Here is a 24,446-nt window from a genome sequence, read left to right as displayed (position 1 = left end):
GCCCATAGCTACACCTTTAGTTTGAAGGAATTGGGAGGAATCAAAGGAGAAATTATGAAGAGTAAGGAATAATTCCGCTAGACGGAGCAGAGTGGTGGTAGAGGGGAACTGATTAGGTCTGGAATCCAAAAAGAAGCGTAGAGCTTTGAGACCTACGATGAGATGGGGGATGGAAGTATATAGGGACTGGACATCCATGGTGAAAATAAAGCGGTGGGGGCCAGGGAAATGGGGGATGGAATCCACACCATCACTGACTTTATCCGCTCAGGGGATCTCCCATCCACTGCTACCAACCTTATAGTTCCCACACCTCACACTTCCCATTTCTACCTCCTACTCAAGATCCACAAACCTGCCTGTCCTGGTCGACCTATTGTCTCAGCTTGCTCCTGCCCCACCGAACTCGTTTCTGCATACCTCGACACGGTTTTATCACCCCTTGTTCAATCCCTTCCTATCTATGTTCGTGACACTTCTCACACTCTTAAACTTTTCGATGATTTTAAGTTCCCTGGCCCCCACCGCTTTATTTTCACCATGGATGTCCAGTCCCTATATACTCTCGTATCCCTTTTGCCTATCACCTGTCCAGCTCTCGGCTCCATCCCTCCCCCTCCTGTCTTCTCCTATCATTTTGGATCTCCCCCTCCCCCTCCAACTTTCAAATCCCTTACTCACTCTTCCTTCAGTTAGTCCTGACGAAGGGTCTCGGCCTGAAATGTCAACTGCACCTCTTCCTAGAGATGCTGCCTGGCCTGCTGCGTTCACCAGCAACTTTTATGTGTGTTGCTTGAATTTCCAGCATCTGCAGAATTCCTGTTGTTTGCGTCATGAAATCTGTTTTTTTTTGTCTCAGCAGTACAGTCCAATACATAAAAATACTACAGTATTGTGCAAAAGTCTTAGCCATCCTAGCTATATACAGGTACATGTGCCTAAGACGTTTGCACAGAACTGTCTATAATATAAAAAATGCAAAGTGAGGGCAAAATGGGAAAATAGCGTCTACGGGTTCATGGACTATTCAGAAATCGGCTGGCAGAGGGGAAGAAACTATAGAGTGCGTGATTTCAAGCTCCTGTACCTCCCCCCCGATGGCAGAAATGAGAAGAGGGCATCTCCACAATCAATCCTTTGGTGTTACTGAAGGAAGGTTGGAGGGTAAAGATGAAGAAAAGATTGACAATCAGACAAAATGTTTTTGAATGTAACTTACCCAAGATACAGAATTATCTCCAGAAGAGTCACCTTCAGTAAACAGTGAACAGAAATGTATCACAGCCAAATGTTACAACACACAAGGGGAAGAGATTCGAACCCGTTGAGTTTATTTTCATTCCTCACTGGGAGACCCCAGTCAGTGTGTATCTGTAATAACATCTTGTCATCGCTGACGTCAACGCAGTCACAACACAAGGATGCACAAGGACTACTCTCCCTGCACTCATAGATGAGCGCAGCTAAAATTCCTTCCGCAAATTTGCCAATGACACTACTGCTGTGGGCAGAATTTTAGATGCAACATTGGCTTGTTCAGGAGTCATAGAGATTAGCTGGTTGTTTGATGTTTTAGCAACCACACAATGTCAGCAAGACCAAGCAATTGAATGTAGATTTGTTTCAAATTTCTTCTTCTTTAGCCCTTTTCACAAGACAAGATTACAAGACGAAGGAGCAGAAGTAGGCCATCGGCCCATCGAGTCTGCTCCGCAACTCCCCCATGAGCTAAACTATTCTCTCATCTAGTTCCGATTTCCGGCTTTTTCCCCCATATCCCTGGATACCCTGTCTAATTAGATACCGATCAATCTCCTCCTTAAACACTCTCAATGATTGGACCTCCACAGCTGAATGTGGCAACGAATTCCACAAATCCACGACCCTCTGGCTAAAGAAATTTCTCCTAATCTCTGTTTTAATTGGGTACCCTCTAATTCTAAGACTGTGGCCTCTTTTCCTGGACTCACCCACCAAGGGAAACAGCCTTTCCACATCTACTCTGGCCAACCCTTTCAACATTTGAAATGTTTCTATGAGATCCCCTCTCATTCTTCTATACTCTAATGAATACAGTCCAAGAGCTGACAAACGGTTCTCATATGTTAGCCCCTGCGTTCCAGGAATCATCCTCGTAAATCTTCTCTGAACTCTCTCCAACATCAGTACATCCCTTCCAAGATAGGGGGCCCAAAAATGCACACAGTATTCCAAATGAAGTCCCACTAATGCCCCATGGAGCCTCATCAACACCTCTTTACTCTTATACACTATTCCTCTTGAAATGAATGCCAACATAGCATTCGCTTTCCTTACCGCCGATCCAACTTGGTGGTTAACCTTTAGAGTATCCTGCACGAGGACCCCCAAGTCCCTTTGCACTTCCGATTTTTGAATTTTATCCCCATCTAAATAATAATCTGCCCGATTATTTCTTCTTCCAAAATGTACAACCGTACATTTCTCAATATTGTATCTCATCTGCCATTTCTTTGCCCACTCTCCTAAACTGACCAAGTCTCTCTGCAACCTTTCCGTTTCTTCAACACTTTCTGCTCCTTCACCTATCTTGGTGTCATCCGCAAATTTAGCCACAAAACCATTTAATCCATAATCTAAATCATCGATATACATTGTAAAAAGAAGCGGCCCCAACACCGACCCCTGCAGAACACCACTAGTAACCGGCAACCAATCAGAATAGGATCCCTTTATTCCCACCCTTTGTTTTCTGCCTATCAGCCAATGCTCCACCCATTCCAATATCTTTCCTGTAATTCCATAGGCTCTCATCTTATTAAGCAGCCTCATATGTGGCACCTTATCGAAGGCCTTTTGAAAATCCAAATACACAACATCCACAGCCTCTCCCTTGACAATCTTATTTGAGATTACCGCAAAGTATTCCAATAGGTTGGTGAGACAGGATCTTCCCTTCATGAAACCATGCTGGCTTTAGCCTATTTTGTCATGCACCTCAAGGTATTTCATAACCTCGTCCTTGAGGGTTAGGGTTAGGGTTTCCAACTACCGATGTCAGACAAATAGGTCTGTAATTTTCTTTTTGCTGCCTCTCTCCTTTCTTAAACAGCGGAACTACATTTGCAACCTTCCAGTCCTCTGGAACCATGCCAGAGTCTATTGATTCCTGGAAGATCATTTCCAATGCTTCCACAATCTCCAAAGCCACCTCCTTCAGAACCCTTGGGTGCACCTCATCCGGACCGGGAGACTTATCTATTCTTAGTCCACTTAGCTTCCCAAGCACTTTCTCTCTAGTAATCTTGACTGTACCTAATTCTATTCCCTGATACCTCTGGCTATCAGGTATATTGCTCATGTCTTCCACTGTGAAGACTGATGCAAAATACTCATTTAGTTCCTCCTCCATCTCTTTGTTACCCATTGTAATTTCTCCAGCATCATTTTCAAACAGTCCTCTATCTACCCTTGTCACTCTTTCGCGCTTCATATATTTAAACCACCTCATATTTTTCCCACCTCACTATAGGAAGGATGTGGAAGCATTGGAAAGGGTACAGAGGAGATTTACCAGGATGCTGCCTGGTTTAGAAAGTATGCGTTATGATCAGAGATTAATGGAGCTAGGGCTTTACTCCTTGGAGCGAAGGAGGATGAGAGGAGACATGATAGAGGTGTACAAGATAATAAGAGGAATAGATAGAGTGGATAGCCAGCGCCTCTTCCCCAGGGCACCAGTGCTCAATACAAGAGGACATGGCTTTAAGGTAAGGGGTGGGAAGTTCAAGGGGGATATTAGAGGAAGGTTTTTTACTCAGAGAGTAGTTGGTGCGTGGAATGCACTGCCTGAGTCAGTGGTGGAGACAGATACACTCGTGAAGTTTAAGTGACTACTAGACAAGTAAATGGAGGAATCTAAAGTGGGAGCTTATATGGGAGGCAGGGTTTGAGGGTCGGCACAACATTGTGGACCGAAGGGCCTGTACTGTGCTGTACTATTCTATGTTCTATGTTCTAAAAAAAACTCTTAGTATCCTTTTTTATGTTAATCGCCACCTTCCTTTCACAATTCATCTTTTCTTTCCTAATGACTTCCTTAGTTTCCTTCTGTAAGTTTTTAAAAATCTTCCAGTCCTCATTTTCCCCACAAATTTTTGCTTCCTTGTACGCCGCCTCTTTTGCTTTTATTTTTGCCTTAACCTCTCTCGTTAGCCACATTTGTGCCATTTTTCCATTCATGATTTCCTTTTTTCTTCGAATGTATTTTCCTTGCACTTTCCTTATTTCTTGTAGGAATTTCATCCAATTGTGCTCTGCCGTCCCTCCATCTAGCTTACTTTTCCAATCAACTTGGGCCAGTTCCTCTCTCATACCACTGTAATTTCCCCTGTTCCACTGAAATATCGATACACCTGATACCAGTTTCTCCTTTTCAAATTTGAAACTGAACTCAATCATATTATGATCACTACTTCCAAGGGATTTCATTACCTCCAGCTCCTTAATCGCCTCAGGTTCGTTACACGGCACCCAATCCAAAACAGCCAATCACCTGGTGGGCTTATGGACAAGCTGCTCCAAAAAGCCATCCTGTTGGCATTCTACAAACTCTCTCTCCTGAGATCCAGTACCTTCTTGACTTTCCCAATCCACTTTCATATTAAAATCCCCCATAATTATCTTGACATTTTCCTCTGACACACTTTTTCTATTTCCAGCTGTGACTTGTAGTCCACACCCCGACTGCTGTTTGGAGGCCTGTATATAACTGCTGTTAGTGTCTTTTTACCCTTGCCATTTCTTAACTCTACCCATAATGATTCTACCTCTTCTGATCCTATGTCCCTTCTTTCTAGTGATTTAATGTTGTTGCTCACCATCAGGGCCACACCACCCCCTTTACCTACCTTCCTGTCTTTCCTATACACTGTGCATCCTTGGACATTCAGCTCCCAATCACATCCATCATTTAGCCGTGACTCGGTGATGGCCACAATGTCATATCTTTTAACCTGTAGCTGTACAAGGTCATCCACTTTATTTCTAATGCTGCGTGCATTTAAGTACAGTACTTTTAGTTCAGTGTCTGTTACCGAATTTGCTATATTTCTATCTCGCAACAAATTATCCTGTATATTCACCGGCCTGTCCTTCTTATCATCTTTGCTGCACAGTATCTTTGACTTATTTCTGTTTTCCTCTTCCTCAGCCTTAACACCCTGGTTTCCTTCTCCCTGCCAACTTAGTTTAAACCCTCCTTAACAGCTATATTAAACAATCCCACCAGGATATTAGTACATTTTGAGTTCAGGTATAACCCATCGTTTTTGTAGAAGTCATACCTCCCCAAATAGATCCCAATGATCCAAGAATTTGAAGCCCTGCCCCCTGCACCAGTTACTTAGCCACACATTCATCTGCTTAATTCTGCTATTCTTACCTTCATTAGCGCACGGCTCAGGCAGCAATCCTGAGATTATTACTCTGGAGGTCCGGCTTTTCAATTTTCTTCCTAGCTCACAGTAATCATTCTTCAGGACCTCCTCTCTTTTTCTGTCTATGTCATTGGTACCAACATGTACCAAGACTTCTGGCTGCTCGCCCTCTCTCCTCAGAATTCTCTGGACCCGATCTGAGACATCCCATACCCTGGCACCAGGGAGGCAACACACCATCCGGGTATCCTTGTCCGGCTCGCAGAATCTCTTGTCCGTCCCCCTTACTATGGAATCCCCTAAAATTACTGCATTTCTCCTTGCTCTCTTGATTGCGGCACTGGGCAGAATGCCAGAGTCTCATTCACAGTGGTCCTCCTCTGTCAGGTCAGCTTCTTCAGCAGTATCCAAAACCATGTATCGATTTCTGAGGGGGACTGTCACAGGCGTGCTGTCCACTGCCTCTCTATAGGTAGTATCTATCACCTCCTCACTTTTCCTTTTCCACCAATCACCTCCCAGCTTCTCACTTCATCCAGCCTCTTCACCTCCAGACTACATTCCTCCTCAACTGGCTTCACCTATCACCTTCCAGCCTGTTGTTTTTTTCTAGCTTCCTCCCCCTTCTTTTCCAGGCCTGATGAAGGGTCTTGGCCCAAAACTTTGACTTTTTTAAAATAATTTGTAATTTTTTTTTGCTCAGCATAACAAAACTTTCAATTTCCAGATACACTTACATTTACATTTCTTTCCCTCATAGATATCAAGTATCAGAACACTTCCATCAAAATATAGACATCACCACTTTTTAACCCTTTCCACAGAGGCTGCCTGACCTGCTGAATTCCTTCAGCGTTTTGCGGGTGTGTTAAAAAAAATAAAATATGCTTACTGTCTCCTGGGAGTCTCTGACCCTCGGCCACAGGGGGAAGAAGGAGCTATTTTGAATCTCAAGGGCAGGTATTGAAAGCAAATTGAGGCCGTGCATAAGCAATGGAAATCTACATCTGTGAAAAGCTTATTTAGCTATCTCAGAACCTAGAATCAAAATCAATTGTCAGTCCCAGGAAAGTGTCTAAGGAGATGAGCTGGTGAGTCCCGGATCAAACTACCTCTTCAATGGAAGCATAATATCATGAGGCATCAAAACACATTAGTACAGAAACTGAGTTCCTATAAAAAAGATATCTAATTTAAATAAGGCATGGAACATGGAGATTTGTGCTCATTCTGAAGAACAAACAGTGAAGCCTACATGAAAATTCTATATTAATGGCAAATTGCCTTTGTGTTCAAAGTGTAAATGAAGCCTAATAAATTAATGTGCTTTCTGAAACTCTGTCTCACCCTGGTCCCTCTTGTTTCCTTCTCCAACACAAGCAAATTACAAAGACAAACTATCTTTCTCCGTAATTGCTCCTTCCCACACCTTATCCCAAGATCTCCCCAGGCAGCTGACATCATTCCCAGCTGCAAGCGGTTAAACAATTTTATCCACTTTCTTGGTGGCACACACCAGAATCATGTCACAAGTGAGTTTTGCCAAACCACAGGTCTTGGGGTCCTGGAGTGAAATATGTATTTGATAGGAGGACAGTGGTGCCTGGCACTTAGAGTAAATTGCTCTCCATTTTCATCTCTCATTTCAGAGAGATTGTAGGCAGCTTTGGTAACATGTGCGAACTGCATCAGGAGCCACTGATGCTGATGTGTCTCAACAATATATCAAGTGATCCTTTCTCATCTAATGATGAGCTTCATGAGTAATTTTCAATTAAAAAAGAAAGAAAGAAAAATAAATGTTCCTCTGAGTATTTTCCAAAGGCAAGGGATTCAATCACAGCTTCAGCTAGTCTGTGTGAGACTTATTTGTCTGCACTTGAAAAATTATGTATTTTCTTTCATTCTCTCTAATGCTGTGAAGCCATTATCACTTTTGAATCAAGTATCATGCTGTTTTATTCCTGTGTGATGCCCTGACATTTAAATGTTGAATCTTTAAGGCATCAGAGTGAAAAAAGGGAGATTTTTTTTCCATTGTGTGTCATGTCCACCTTTCTTCCTCTTTGTGGTCAATAAACTGAAGACTTACTGAGGCTACTAACAATGGTGCTGATTGTTAGCTTTCTACTTGTCCTGCCCTAGTCTTGTAATTGGAGGTCAATCAACCCGGCTACAAGACAATGTGATAAAGTTCCTCAGGAGACAGTGTCCCAGGTCTAATCAGATTCCGTTAACTATACTTATTATTGTTTATTTTATTTTTATTTGGTCCTTTTAAATGTCTCAGAGACTCACTACAGCAATGTGACCATTAGTGTGACATTATTAGAGCTCAGGGTGTTGAAGTTCAGATTTCTAATTCCAATGCCGTCTGTGAGGAGTTTGTATGTCGTGGCCCATATACTCCTGATTCTGGAGACATACTTAGATTATTGGAATTGTTCATTGTAAATTGTCCTATGATTTGGCTAGTTGGGTTGCTAGGCATGTAATAAGTTCATTGGGCCTGTGCATTGTGCTGGAGAGCATTGGGCTCCAAAGGTTTTAGAGCACCTGAAACAGTTAATCATTGTTAAATGAAAGTCATTAATCATTTAAAGTTCCTTGTGTTTCTCCCAAGTGACTTGCTCTTTGTAATGTGGTTTTCTAGTGCTTTCTGTATCAGCTCATTAAGTTTATTTTGATAGGTACAGGGATTTCATGTGACTTGTATTATTTAATCGGCTGCCTGATTAGTACTAATCATGGGGTCCTCGTTTTGAGAATATTACTTTTCGCAGTGTTGCTTGACCAAGTCACTGATGGTCTTTTGGAATCATTATGAATAAACTCTCATTACTGTCTCTATATCAGGGTCAGTCTTTCCTCCACACATGGGTTTCAATATTGCCAGCTGTGCAGCTCATTGGGCCAGAAGGGACTGTTCCATGCTGGAACTCTACATAAAAAAAAAATTAAAAATTTAGAACGGTTAAAATCAATGGCATGCCAAGCTTTGGTTCCACCTTTGCCCTTTGTCAAAGCCTAACAAGGACAGGCTGGGTGAATGGTCTCCATATTCTATTACCAGAAGCCTGGCCACTACCTAGGCCTCACTACCCAACTGAACAGAGTGGAGAGTTGTGATATTGGCCTTCTAAATTTGGTTAAGGTAAGAACAGGGCTGTGTGGATAATGGATTGTGCTTCTCGTCAGCAAAATCCATTGGTGCTTGTGAGATCTTGATATGTACAGTACAAATCACTTTCTTACTTTATCAACAATGCAACAACAAGTACACTTGAGACATTCCTAATTGACTGCAAAAATCTTTGGAATATCTTGAAGATGTGAAGGACTGCTTGCCATATTTTGTTGCACTCAAAGGATTTACATTGATTAAAATCAATAAACACCTAATAAAAATCAAGTCCCTTGGAAAATGCAGCTGAATGCGCTTGTGTTCTAAAGCAATATTGTAATGTTAATTAACCTGTGGAAAACACTAAATATGGGCAAAGATGCAATTAGATTGCCAAAGTATCATTTACTGGAATAAAATACAGGAAAGCTGAAATGGTTGAGGGTTCAGTTATAGACCTTACACTTCTGGGGCATTTGAATGGAACAAAATTTGTCAAGAAATAATTTAACAACTTTGTTATAAGTTGCACCCCAATGGAAATCTTTCTCTCCTTTATATGGACATTTAGACTTCTCAATTTGGAATTAAATTATTTAGCATTTTAAAGAAAAACAATTAAATTCAGTTCATTTTTCAAGAACTTTTAAATTGCTTGTTTGGCTGGACCTTTCCAGCAGGTAAACACCACCAACTTAGGATCAGTTATTACCCTTCAGTCACCTCAACTCGGAGCTGATTCCACGACCTATGGACTCACTTTCAAGGACTCTACAACTCACGTACTCAGTATTATTTATTTACACTTACTTACTTACACCGTCTTCTTTTATGCTTCGGTTGTTTGTCAGTCTTTGTGTGTAGTTTTTCATTGATTCTATTGTATTTCTTTGTATTACTATGAATGCCTGCAAGAAGATGAATCTCAGGGTAATATATGGTGACATATACATTTTTCAGTAATAAAGTTATTTTGAACTTTGAACTTTAAGCTTACATGGAACCACTAGCAACTCTCAATGTTATTGCCACAGCAGTTTGACACAAAGGCTTTGCCCTCCCACCACAAGTTTGCCACCAGTGTCAGGACCTGCCCCTGTCACTCTCCATCCTAATCCTGGTCCCCTTCTCTTCCACCCAGCTGCTCCAACACCACTGCCCTCTACCGGCCTGCATCTTCCCCCTCACGTGACCTACCCTTCCCACTTGCTTTATTAGGGGAAAAAAAAGTCCTTAACTTTTTTTCTTTTTTTTTTGCATTTCTGGTTGACATCAATTTTCAGAATCATTCAATATTCACAGATTTGTCAGCTTGCAAGACGCTGTACTGTGGCCCAGCCAGGTAGCAAAGCTTTTCCACCTCAGGGTAGGTGAGACATTTTAGTTCTGTAGCACCAGTGAACTGTATTGTCCTGTCATTTCATGGGACTTGCAATATATATATGATATATAATGTGTGTGATATATATAGCAAAGGTGCCTAAGACCTTTGTCAATATGGAGCAGATGGTGAGTTTGTAAATCTGGCAGCAGCAAAGCGTGCTGGGAATGGTGATTCTGGAGTGCTATGGGAGGGGAGTGGGACGGGTGGCAGAAAAGGAGTGCCAAGAGCATGGGAGGGTGATGCGGGTGCAGACACAGCCAGCCCTGAGACAACCGGCAAGATCATTTGATTCCAAGTGACTGGTTTATTGATCACTAAAGAATGTTTCCCTGGTGCTTTCCACTCCTTTCCCTCTCCCTTCCCTTTTCGCAACCATGATTCCTTTCTCCCTGCCTCCTTCCCATTCTCAGTCCACAATAGAGACCCATTTCAGAATCGGGTTTATCATCACTCACATGTCATGAAATTTGTTTTTTTTATGGCAGCTGTACAGTGCAATACATAAAATTATTACAGTACTGTGCAAAAGTCTTGGGTACCCTAGCTATCTATATGTGCCTAAGACTTTTGCACAGTATTATCTATATGTCAGTGCTGTGTGCAGATGACTCATTGCTGCCAGCAAGCTCTGACCCTTTTTCTTATCAATAATTGAAACAAAACAATTCTCTGGGCACGTAATCAAACTGCAGAATAATTGCATTTTGAATACTGAACACATTTGCTAGCTTAATAGAGGCATAAATTCATTTCTTTTAGATGAATCAGCACATCCACTAAAATACAAAGCCAGCAATTTCACGCACTAGACCTTCTGCAGTGTTATTTAAAGGCCAGAATATTTGACCTTCTGTAATTTAGCAGGATAGGTGGAATATGCATTTGCTCAGGTAGAAAGAATTTGTATGACAATGTTCCTTTTATTTTTTGAAATCATGATATCCAAAAGCATTCAAAAAACAATCCTGATTTGATGGAGACAGACATGAGAAGAACGGAGGAACACCTGGAGAAACTTCTGAAATGCCTGCTTCGCTGCCGTTGCTACTGTGCGATTGAGAATCTCTGGAGGGGAAGGCCCTAAATCCTCAGCTTTGCCTATTGCCTGTTGCCTGTTGCCATGGCTGGGGTCGAAGCGCTCGGCAGAGATGGTGCTCAGTGCTTGGTGTCAGAGGGCTGGTCGGAGGCTTGAAGTTTTCGGACAGACTCAAGAGTCGGCTGTGGTTGGGTGCTTCCAGGATGCTGCATCGGCAAGTTTGCAGCGCTGGAAGTTCATGGCAGGAAGAGAGTTTCTCTTCCTTCTACTGTCTGCGTGAGATGGTGGGACTTTTGAGGGACTTTGAGACTTTTTGTTTACCGTGCCCATGGTCTGTTCTTTATCAAATTATGGTATTGCTTTGCACTGTTGTAACTATTGTGACGAGAATACACATAAAATTAAGATGTTTGCTGGCCTGGGTTAGCATCAGTGACATCAGCAAGTGGTCTGCCACCTGCCCTCAGGGGAAGGAGAGATAAGGAACAATGGAGCAGCGTCTGGAGATGTGTAATGAAGGGACGTGGGAGAGAGAGCTGTCTGGAGCGGCTCCCCCTTTGAACCCTGAACTGTTTGAAGTGATGGACAGGCGATACCCCAGCAGGGGGATAAAAAGGGACCGGTTCGCTAAGGCAGGACACACGCCACCCGAGGTAACGAGACCCTGGAAGCGGTACGCCTCTCACAAGTGGTGAGAAGTACCGGACAACGCACAGGGTGGAAAGGTACGATCAGCGGGAACCCGGTGTGTGTCCACCCTTGCCTGGGTGCCGGGTTCACTGCAGAGGATCGACCGCATCTGGAGGAGGGGTCAAAGTCGGTGACCTCAGGTGACATCACCAAGGACCCGCCCAAAAGTTGCTTGTGAGCCATATCGCCGGTCTGTGAGTGAAGCAGTGTCTGAATGATCAGTTGTTCCTGTTCTATCTCTCTCTTCCCCCACGTTGTCCATCGCCATGGCAACGATTACTGCGAACTGAACTACTAAACTGGACTGAACTTTGAGTCACTTTGAAATTTGGTCATTTACCCCTAGACAACGATAGAGCTTGATTGATGCTGTTATCTTAATTCTGTGCACATGTGTGTTTATCATCGCTGAACTGTTGCATTTATTATCCTTTCGATTACTGTGTTGCTTGTTTCTTGAATAAAACTTTCTTAGTTCTAGTACTCCAGACTCCAACCGAGTGATCCATTTCTGCTGGTTTGGCAACCCAGTTACGGGGTACGTAACACTATATGTTATAATTATATGGTTTCTGTCAGTTTTTTTAGTCTTGGTTTGTCTTGTGTTTCTGTGATATCATTCTGGAGGAACATTGTATCATTTCTTAATGCATGCATTACTAAATGACAATAAAAGAGGACTGCGTGTCCTCATAATCTAATCTAATCTAATCTAAAAGCATTCTTAAAATGAGATCACTGTTGTATCAGAAAACAATATCTGAATTTCATTGAACAGAAACAACTGTGACAATATCCAGGTAATCAGTTTTGCTGTTGCTTGAGTTTCACTGTTGTTAGATATTGTGTTGCATACAAGAGATCCTTCCTGATCTTCTTTGAAGTAGAACCAAGAGATACCTTCCTTCCACCTCAGAGAACTAATGGAGTCCATCCAAGCTGAACACTTAAGTACTCATTTATACTGTTTCTGTTTACCAGCAGTAGGTCCATAATTTTATATGCTTTGGCGATTCAAGTGCTCATGCAGATACTGTTGAAATGTGAGAGTTCATGTCTTCACCACCTTTCAGGGAGTACATTTCAAATTGCAATCTCCTATCTATAGATCTTCTCCAGCCCTCTTACATCTCACCTTAAATCTATGTTTCAGGTTTAAGGAATGTTGATTATGATGAATATTGTGAATAGCAATATGGTGAAGGACTCACCCACCCTGATGGACTGTTTGTCCCACTCCCATCAGGGAAGAGGCTATGCCACATTCATGCCAGGACCACTAGACTCAAAAACAGTTACTTCCCAAAGCTGTCAGGCTGATTAACACTTCACCCATTAACTCACCGCACTACATCTCCCACCTCTACTATTTCATCAATTCCTATTAGAGTCACCTTATAAACAGATACTTTTGCATCTAGTGTCACTTTATATACAGTACTGTGTAAAAGTCTGAGACACATATATATAGCTTGGGTGCCTACGACATTTACACAGTACTGTAGAAATTTTATGTATTCACTCTACTGCTGCCGCAAAAGAAAAGCAAATTTCATAACATATATGAGTGATGATAAACCCGATTCTGATATGGGTCTCTATGATGGACAGAGAGTGGAAAGGGGGCAGGGAGAGGGCAATCATGTTTGCGAAAAGAGGAAGGGAGAGGGGAGGGAGTGGGAAGCACCAGAGAGACATTCTGTAATGATCAACAACCCCATTGTTTGGAATGAAATGAACTTGCCTGTTGTCTCAGGGCTGGGTGTGTCTGCACTCGCACCACTCCCACCCCTGGCAGTCCTTCTCTACCACCTGTTCCACACCCCTCCTGTGGTGCTCTGCCTTTACCATTTCCAGCATCCTTTCCTGCCAGTAGATTTACAAACTTGCTCTTCACTCCACGTTGGCAAACACAGTACTGTGCAAAATGGTTAGGTACCCTAGCTATATATATGTGCCTAAGTCTTTTGCACAGTACTGAACATATAATCAGTCCATGTATATAAGCTGATCTTATAGAAACATAGAAACATAGAAAATAGGTGCAGGAGTAGGCCATTTGGCCCTTCGAGCCTGCACCGCCATTTATTATGATCATGGCTGATCATCCAACTCAGAACCCCGCCCCAGCCTTCCCTCCATACCCCCTGACCCCTGTAGCCACAAGGGCCATATCTAACTCCCTCTTAAACATAGCCAATGAACTGGCCTCAACAGTTTGCTGTGGCAGAGAATTCCACAGATTCACCACTCTCTGTATGAAGAAGTTTTTCCTAATCTCGGTCCTAAAAGGCTTCCCCTCTATCCTCAAACTGTGACCCCTCGTTCTGGACCTCCCCAACATCGGGAACAATCTTCCCGCATCTAGCCTGTCCAATCCCTTTAGGATCTTATACGTTTCAATCAGATCCCCCCTCAATCTTCTAAATTCCAACGAGTACAAGCCCAGTTCATCCAGTCTTTCTTCATATGAAAGACCTGCCATCCCAGGAATCAATCTGGTGAACCTTCTTTGTACTCCCTCTATGGCAAAGATATTTACATTAATGCATTATGCTTATTATAACCATATAACCATATAACAATTACAGCATGGAAACAGGCCATCTCAGCCCTTCTAGTCCGTGCCGAACTCTTACTCTCACCTAGCACAACCGACCTGCACTCAACCCATAACCCTCCATTCCCTTCCTGTCCATATAGCTATCCAATATAACTTTAAACGACAGCATCGAACCTGCCTCAACCACTTCTGCTGGGAGCTTGTTCCACACAACTACCACTCTCTGATTAAAGAAGTTCCCCCTCGTGTTACCCCTAAACTTTTGCCCTTTAACTCTCAACTCATGTCCTCTTGTTTGAATCTCCCCCACTCTCAATGGAAAAAGCCTATCCACATCAACTCTATCTATCCCCCTCATAATTTTAAATACCTCTATCAAGCCCCCCCTCAACCTTCCACTCTCCAAAGAATGAAGACCTAACTTGTTCAACCTTTCTCTGTAACTTAGTAAATGAAACCCAGGCAACATTTTAATAAATCTCCTCTGTACTCTCTCAATTTTATTGACATCTTTCCTGTAATTCGGTGACCAGAACTGTACACAATACTCCAAATTTGGCCTCACCAATGCCTTATACAATTTCAACATTACATCCCAACTCCTATACTCAATGCTCTGATTTATAAAGGCCAGCATACCAAAAGCTTTCTTCACCTCCCTATCCACATGAGATTCCACCTTCAGGGAACTATGCACCATTATTCCCAGATCCCTCTGTTCTACTGCATTCTTCAATGTCCTACCATTTACCATGTATGTCCTATTTTGTGACATATGAAAAATGTAGCACCTCATATTTTTCAGCATTAAACTCCTTCTGCCATCTTTCAGCCCACTCTTCTAACTGGTCTAAATCTCTCTGCAAGCTTTGAAAAACTACTTCATTATCCACAACGCCACCTATCTTAGTATCATCTGCATACTTACTAATCCAATTTACCACCCCATCATCTAGATCATTAATATATATGACAAACAACATTGGACCCAGTACAGACCCCTGAGGCACACCACTAGTCACCGGCCTCCAATCTGACAAACTTATCCACCACTACTCTCCGGCGTCTCCCATCCAGCCACTGCTGAATCCATTTTACTACTTTGATATTAGTGCCTAACGATTGAACCTTCTTAACTAACCTTCCATGTGGAACCTTGTCAGAGGCCTTACTGAAGTCCATATAAACAACATCCACCGCTTTACCCTCATCAACTTTCCTAGTAACCTCTTTAAAAAATTCAATAAGCTTTGTCAAACGTGACCTTCCACACACAAATCCATGTTGACTGTTCCTAATCAGATCCTGTCTATCCAGATAATTATATATACCATCTCTAAGAATACTTTCCATCAATTTACCCACCACTGATGTCAAACTCACAGGCCGATAACTGCTAGGTTTACTCTTAGAACCCTTTTTAAACAATGGAACAACATGAGCAGTATGCCAATCCTCCGGCACCATCCCCGTTTCTAGTGACATTTGAAATATTTCTGTCAGAGCCCTTGCTATTTCCACGCTAACTTCCCTCAAGGTCCTAGGGAATATCTTGTCCGGACCGGAGACTTATCCACTTTTATATTCCTTAAAAGTGCCAGTACTACTTCTTCTTTAATCGTCATACTTTCCATAACTACCCTTCTTGTTTCTTTCACCTTACACAATTCAATATCCTTCTCCTTAGTGAATACCGAAGAAAAGAAATTGTTCAAAATCTCCCCCATCTCTTTTGGCTCCGCACATATCCATCCACTCTAATTCTCTAAGGGACCAATTTTATCCCTCACTATCCTTTTGCTATTAATATAACTGTAGAAACCCTTTGGATTTATTTTCACCTTACTTGCCAAAGCAGCCTCGTATCTACTTTTAGCTTTTCTAATTTCTTTGTTAAGATTCTTTTTACATTCTTTATATTCCTCGAGCACCTCATTTACTCCAAGGTGCCTACATTTATTGTAGATCCCTCTCTTTTTCCGAACTATGTTTCCAATATCCCTTGAAAACCATGGCTCTCTCAAACTTTTAACCTTTCCTTTCAACCTAACAGGAACATAAGGATCCTGTACCCTCAAAATTTCACCTTTAAATGACCTCCATTTCTCTATTACATCCTTCCCATAAAACTAACTGTCCCAATCCACTCCTTCTAAATCCTTTCACATCTCCTCAAATTTAGCCTTTCTCCAATCAAAAATCTCAACACTGGGTCCAGTCCTATCCTTCTCCATAATTATATTGAAACTAATGGCATTGTGATCACTGGACCCGAAGTGCTCTCCAACACATACCTCCGTCACCTGCCCTATCTCATTCCATAACAGGAGATCCAACACTGCCCCTTCTTTCGTTAGTATCTCTATGGATTGCTGCAAAAAACTATCTTGCACACGTTTGACAAACTCCAAACCATCCAGCCCTTTTACAGTATGGGTTTCCCAGTCAATGTGTGGAAAATTAAAATCTCCCACAATCACAACCTTGTGCTTACTACAAATATCTGCTATCTCCTTACAAATTTGCTCCTCCAATTCTCGCTGCCCATTAGGTGGTCTATAATACACCCCTATAAGTGTCACTACACCTTTCCCATTCCTCAATTTCACCCAAATAGCCTCCCTGGATGAGTCCACCGATCTATCCTGCCATAGGACTGCTGCTATATATTCTCTGACAAGCAATGCAACACCTCCCCCTCTTGTCCCTCCAATTCTATCACACCTGAAGCAACGAAATCCAGGAATATTTAGTTGCCAATCACACCCCTCCTACAACCACGTTTCACTAATAGCTACAACATCATATTTCCAGGTATCAATCCATGCTCTAATCTCATCCACCTTTCTTACAATGCTCCTAGCATTAAAATAGATGCATTTAAGAAACTGTCCACCTTTTCCCACTCTCTGTTTATCCTTAATGGAGCAAACAACTTTGTTCTCCTTTTCTACCTTCTCCCCTACATCTTTGTCTGAGTGCTCCTCATCTCTGTCCCCTGCCTATCCTCCTTCACACACTGTCTGCTAGCTTTCTCTATTTGTGAACTAACCTCCTCTCTCCTAGTCCCTTCAATTTGATTCCGACCCCCCAACCATTCTAGTTTAAAGTCACCACAGCAGCCTTCACAAATCTCCCCACCAGGATATTGCTTCCCCTAGGATTCAAGTGCAACCCATCCTTTTTGTACAGGTCACACCTGAGCCAAAAGAGGTCCCAGTGATCCAAAAACTTGAATCCCCACCCCCTGCTCCAATCCCTCAGCCACACAGTTATCCTCCACCTCATGCATTCCTACTCTCACTGTCGTGTGGCACAGGCAGTAATCCCGAGATTACAACCTTTGCGGTCCTTCTTCTCAACTCCCTTCCTAACTCCCTATATTCTCCTTTCAGGACCTCTCCCCTTTTCCTACCTATGTCATTGGTACCTATATGTACCACAACCTCTGGCTCCTCTCCCTCCCACTTCAGGATATCTTGGACGCGATCAGAAACATCCCAGACCCTGGCACCAGGGAGGTAAACTACCATCCAGGTCTCCTGACTGCATCTACAGTATCGCCTATCTGACCCCTTAACTATCGAGTCCCCTATTACTACTGCCCTTCTCTTCCTTTCCCTACCCTTCTGAGCTACAGGGCCAGACTCTGTGCCGGAGGCACGGCCACTGTCGCTTCCCCCAGGTAAGCTGTGCCCCCCAACAGTACTCAAACAGGAGTACTTATTGTTAAGGGGCACAGCCACTGGGGTACTCTCTAGTACCTGACCCTTCCCCTTCCCCCTCCTAACCGTGACCCACTTGTCTGCCTTCCCGTGGTCCCAGTGTGACCACCTGCCTGTAACTGCTCTCTGTCAACTCCTCACTCTCTCTGACCAGACGAAGGTTATCGAGCTGCAGCTCCAGTTCCCTAACACGGTCCCTTAGGAGCTGCATCTCAGCGCACCTGGCGCAGATGTGGACGTCTGGGAGGCTGGGAGACCCCAGGACCTCCCACATCCGACAGCAAGAACAACAAACTGCCCCCACACTCATACTTCCCCCTCTCCTCAAACAGCAGGAAAAAATGAAAGCCAAACCTACTTTGCCTCACCCGTTTCCACCTAAGGCCGTTGAGCCAAAGCCCTAAAGCCCTCACTCTGCTCCCGGCTCACTCTGCAGCCCGCAAACAATGCTGCCCACTGTATAAGTCTGTGTTCCTTTTAAATCTTCCCGCTTCACTGCCCGACGTCACACGCCTGCGCAGTCTTGTCTCTCTGAACTCCGATGGAAAAAAAATGAAAAATTCAAAATAGCTTCCACCGCACTCCTGCTCTGATTCTCAGACTTCCTTCTCTGAATTAAACCCAAATCAGGATTTCTGACCTTTTAAATCTTCCCACTTCACTGTCAGATGTCACACGCCTGCGCAGTCCTGCCTCTCTGAACTCCGACAAAAAAAAATGAAAAATTCAAAATGGCTTCCACCACATTCCCGCTCTGATTCTCAGACTTCCTTCTCCGAACTGTGATTTTATTATTCTGCATTGGATCTGGAGTAACAAACATTTCATTCTCCTTTATAATTACGTGCTGGAAAATGACAAAAATCAATTTCAAATGGGTAAAGTGTCTTAATATCCTGTGCTTCCCCCATTTTTTGTGAACCCCTATCAGGTCTCTCCTCAGCTTCCTCCACAACAAAGCCAACAAACCCAGCATTTCCGGCCTTTCTTCTTATCTGAATAATGTTCAATCCTAGAAAACATCCTCATGATTCTCCTTCACATTCTCTCCAGTGCGGTCAAGTCCTTTTAAGATCTCACCTGACTATACATCTAACCATAATGATTGAATTACATCATCTTCTAAAATTTGGCCCTGATGACTTTGTGATTGGACTTTCTAAATAATTGGCTGAGCCATGTCATTTCCTCTGGTTGTTCTGGGTGCCTCTTCCCTCTGCTAGCCTGCAGGTCACCCTTGTGCAAGGTGGCACACTTGCTTAGCCCCCTGATTAACACCACGTGAAGCCATGGGAGCAGGTGGTGGATAGTCATATGAACAGCTGGTGCACATCACATGTCCTGGTTATGTGACCACTGATGCCAGGCAGACAATCTCTGAAGAATATTGATAATGGCTGGGGTTACCAGTGTTGTAAAGACACTGCCCAGAAGAAGGCAATACAAAACAATTCTGTTGTCAAATTTGCCAAGAACGATCATGGTCACTTGATTGCCTACGTCATGGTCACGTTGATGATCATTCCATGAAACATTCACAGTCACTGAAATGCTTTTGAAGAATATGAACTTTTATGGTGCTGGTGAACTTGACATTACACGGCTGGTCAGCAGAAAACAGAGAGCGGGTATTCTGGCTGGGTACCAGTTCCCGGTAGGGTTCCACAGGTGTCAGTGTTGGGACCAATGCTTTTTACAATATATGTTAATGATTTGGACTATGGTATTAAGGGATTTGTGGCTAAATTTGCCAATGATACAAAGATGGGTGGAGGAACAGGTAGTGCTGAGGAAACAGAGAGCCTTCAGAGAGAATTAGATAGTTTAGGGGAATGGGCAAAGAAGAGGCAAATGAAATACAATGTTGGAAAGCGTATGGTCATGCACCTTGATGGAAGAAATAAATGGGTGTCTATTAATTAGATGGGGAGAGAATTTAAAATGCAGAGATGCAAAGGGACTTGAGAGTCCTTGTGCAGGATACCCTGAAGGTTAATCTCCAGGTTAGAATCTGTGGTGAAGAAGGCGAATGCAAAGTTGGCATTCATTTCCAGAGGAATAGAGTATAGGAGCAGGGATGTGATGTTGAGGCTCTATAAGGCACTGGTATGACCTCACTTGGAGTACTGTGGGCAGTTTTTGTCTCCTTATTTCAGAAATAATATACTGACATTGGGGAGTGTTCAGAGAAGATTCACAAGAATGATTCCAGGAATGAAAGGGTTACCGTATGAGGAATGTCTGGCAGCTTTTGGGCAGTATTCCCTGGAGTTCAGGAGAATGAGGGGGGATTTCACAGAAACATTCCAAATGTTAAAATGCCTGAACAGATTAGATATGGCAAGTTATTTCCCATGGTAGGGGAGTTTAGGACAAGAGGGCATGATTTCAGGAATGAGGGATGTTTACTTAGAATGAGATGTGCAGAAATTACTTTAGTCAGAGGGTGGTAAATCTGTGGAACTTGTTGCCACGTGTAGCTGCAGAGGCCAAGTCATTGGGTGTATTTAGGGCAGAGATAGATAGGTTGTTGATTAGCAAGGGCATCAAGGTTGTTGATTAGCCAGGGCATCAAAGGGTGTGGGGTGAAGGCAGGGGAGTGGAGATGACTGGAAGAATTGGATCAGCCCATGATTGAATGGTAGAGCAGACACGATGGGTCGAATGGCCTACTTCTGCTCCTATATCTTATGGTCTTATGGTCCCTGACTCCATTATTAATCAAGAGCCTATCAACCTCTACTTTAAATACAGTATATCCAATGACAGCTTGCACAGCCTTTTTTGGCAATGTATTTCCCAAATTCACCACCATCTGGCTGAAAAAGATCCTCCTCACTCTGACTCTTCTGCCAGGGATTTCACCTGAATTATCTTGGACTTGAAATTAAAGGAGGTAAGTAATTACACATGAGATTTTTATTCCACACTAAAGATAACCTATAACATTCTTTGTTCTGTCTGCAAAAGGGAGAATTTCCTGGTGGCCAACAATTTTAATTCCACTCCCTAATCCCATTCCAACATATCTGTCCAAGGTCTCCCTTGCTGCCATGATAAGACCACTCCCTGGTTGGAGGAGCGAGAGTTCATATTCCATTTGGGTAGTTTTCAACCTGATACATGAACGTTGCTTTCTTCAGTCTCTGGTAATTTCTCTGTCCTCCCCTTCTCTCCATTTCCATTTCCATTCCCCATTCCTCTCCTCTCCTCTCCTCCTCACCTGCTATCTCTTCCTGCCCTTTCTCCAATCAAGTTCCTTCTCTTTTAGCACTTTACTTTTTTCATCTATCACCTCCATGTTTCACACTTAATCCTCCCTCCCCCCACCTACCTTCCTGCTCCCATGCATTCAGCTGTCACTTGACTTTCTAGATTGTGCTTCCTTCCCTCCATCCACTTTCTTGTTCCAGCTTCATGCCCCTCTCTTTCTAGTCCTGATGAAGGATGTCGGCCAAAAGCTCCGACTCTTCCTCTCTCCTCAGATGTTGCTTGCACTGCTGAGTTTCTCCAGGATTTTCTGTGGTGCTACCCTATAACATTCTGAAGCACCTACATTTCATGAGGAAAGTTTACTGGCTAAAAATGCAGGCTGCTTTCTCCTTCCACAAATGCTGCTTGACCAGATGAGCTCTTCCAATATTTCTGTTTGTGCTTTGGATTGCAACATGGAGGTCGGTCACCAGTGGTGTGCCTCAGGGATCTGTTCTGGGGCCCCTGCTCTTCGTGATTTTTATAAATGACCTGGATGAGGAAGTGGAGGGATGGGTTAGTAAATTTGCTGATGACACAAAGGTTGGAGGTGTTGTGGATGGTGTGGAAGGCTGTCAGAGGTTAAAGCGGGGCATCGGTAGGATACAAAACTGGGCTGAGAAGTGGCAAATGGAGCTTGACCCAGGTAAGTGTGAGGTGGTTCATCTTGGTAGGTCAAATATGATGGCAGAATACAGTAATAATGGTAAGACTCTTGGCAGCATGGAGGATCAGAGGAGAGGGATCTTGGGGTCCGAGTCCATAGGACACTCAAAGCTGCTGAGCAGGTTAACTCTGTGGTTAAGAAAGCATTTGGTGCATTGGCCTTCATCAACCATGGGATTGAGTTTAGAATCCGAGAAGTAATGTTGCAGTTATATAGGACTCTGGTCAGACCCCACTTGGAGTACTGTGCTCAGTTCTGGTCACCTCACTATAAGAAGGATGTGGAAATCATAGAAAGCATACAGAGGAGATTTACAAGGATGTTGCCTGGATTGGAGAGCATGCCTTATGTGAATAGTTTGAGTGAACTTGGCTTTTACTTCTTGGAGCGACGGCGGACGAGAGGTGACCTGATAGAGGTGTATAAGATGATGAGAGGCATTGATCGCGTGGATAGTCAGAGGCTTTTTCCCAGGGCTGGAATGGAATGAATGAATGAAAGAAATTTATTTTGGTCAGTACAAACATAACAAAAAGCATAATTTTCAACAATGATTTCATAACGATGATTTCATAGGACAAAATTACAACAAAAAATTACAACAAGAAACATAGATATTCTTTAGAACAGACCAAAAGGGTGTAGGCTGAAGCTACAGCTTATTACGCCTACCCCTCCTATACAACAACATATTTGGCATCAATCATCACATCAAAACAAAAAATTTCATAATCTTTTAACACAAAATCCAATTCCAAGTATCATTCATTTACATTACTCCCATTCATTTTAAATCAAGTATTTTACATTTGTTCATTAAATTATTTTGAAATAATTTTTTAAATTTGTTAAGTGTGGTACATGTTTTTAAATTCTTACTGCAACTGTTCCATAGACTCACCCCTCTGACTGAAATACAATGATTTTTTACATTTGTTCTTATCCTTTGTTTTTGAAATATACATGTTCCTCTCAAATTGTGTTGACTTTCTCTCATTTTAAACAAGCTTTGGATACTTTGTGGTAGCTGTCCAATTTTTACTTTATACATGGCTTGCACAAGAGGGCACAGTTTTAAGGTGCTTGGGAGTAGGTACAGAGGAGATGTCAGGGGTAAGTTTTTTATGCAGAGAGTGGTGAGTGCATGGAATGGGCTGCCAGCGACAGTGGTGGAGGCGGATACGATGGGGTCTTTTATGAGACTCCTGGAGAGGTATGTGGAGCTCAGAAAAATAGAGGGCTATGGGTAACCCTTGGTAATTTCTAAGGTAAGAACATGTTCGTCACAGCTTTGTGGGCCGAAGGGCCTGTATTGTGCTGTAGCTTTTCGATGTTTCTATCTGCAGTATTGTCTGCTTTTCGCTGACCTTTCATTTTACTTAGAGAGTTTAAACATTAAATCAAGCTATAAATACACACCTGCTAGAAGTCGTCTTCTTTACGAATGTCCATTCATTCAACAAATCCCACACTCGGAGTCCACTGCGTTCCAAGACCAATGATTGTTTAAAAGGCACACTGTGCTATATATAGCTAGGATGCCTGAGATTCTTGCAGAGTACTGTAGAAGTTTTATGTATTGCACAGCACTAAAAAAAAATCATGACATATGTGAGTGATGATAAACCTGATTCTGATAGGTGTCTCTATTGCGGATTGACAGTGGGAAGGGGACAGGGAGAGGGGAATCATGGATGGGAAAAGGGGAAGGGAGAGCGGAGGGAGCAGGAAGCACCAGAGAGATACTGTGTAATGATCAATAAACCAATCAAATGACCTTGCCTGTTGTCTCAGGTCTGTGTGTGACTGCACACACACCACTTCCCACCCCAGCACTCCTTCTGTGCCAGTTGTGTCGCACACCTACCATGGGGCTCCACTCTCACCATTCCCAACATGCTTTGTTACCCCCAGTTTTACAAACTTGCTCTCCGGTCCACATTGACATATACAGCACTGCGTAAAAGTCTTAGGCACCCTGGCTATATACATTGCCGAAGGTTTTTGTATAATACTGTATATATGCATCAGACCCTCACCAATAACTGTTTGTTTTTTGATTCAGTTGCATCCTAACATCTCCAGAAACATGTTTCTCATGAGGAAAAGATGTGTTCAGATATAAATAAATCACATCGACATAGAATGTTATGATGTTGTGATGTTAGCACCACCTGTTAGTGTAGCTTCTGGTTGATTAGAATAAAGTACATACCCTGGTTTTGAAATGTCTTCTGTGCTGTAGATATTATTGTAATTAAAACTTGCCAGAACATTAGGACGTAATACTACTCTGGACTACAGAGATTTTTCCTCCTGAATTTTTCTGGATGTATCTTATGATTTTGGGCTGCTGATCATGAAAGTGATCATTAAATTTGCCTTTCGTGCACCATTCTTTTGAAATTATCTATATAGTTTTATTTCAATTTATAACTCATGTCAGAATAACTGATGCCAAGATTAAGGAAGTCATGTTTGTTGGTCCACAAATCAAACAGATAATTAATGAGAAGTGATTCAAAGAACTTCTAGTGGGACTGGAGAAAATCACATGGAGTGCATTGAAGGATTTTGCTGAAAATTTT

The 24,446-nt window shown here is 42.7% G+C and overlaps 1 long non-coding RNA gene across 1 annotated transcript in view; it reads right to left on the bottom strand.

The window, feature by feature from the left end:
• The window catches only part of LOC134348834 (uncharacterized), a 77,135-nt gene extending 53,732 nt beyond the window's left edge, over positions 1-23,403 (bottom strand). The window contains exons 1-2 of the long non-coding RNA XR_010018497.1: positions 23,278-23,403; positions 9,356-9,449 (exon numbers count right to left, since the gene is read on the bottom strand). This is a non-coding gene — a long non-coding RNA (uncharacterized LOC134348834). The remainder of the gene's footprint in view (positions 1-9,355; positions 9,450-23,277) is intronic.
• Between the last annotated feature and the right edge of the window lie 1,043 nt (positions 23,404-24,446).

This window comes from Mobula hypostoma, chromosome 7 (genome assembly GCF_963921235.1).
Source record: "Mobula hypostoma chromosome 7, sMobHyp1.1, whole genome shotgun sequence".
NCBI classification, from domain to species: domain Eukaryota; kingdom Metazoa; phylum Chordata; class Chondrichthyes; order Myliobatiformes; family Myliobatidae; genus Mobula; species Mobula hypostoma.
Note: the sequence above shows the minus strand (reverse complement) of the source record. Positions and strands in the feature narration are given on the sequence as shown.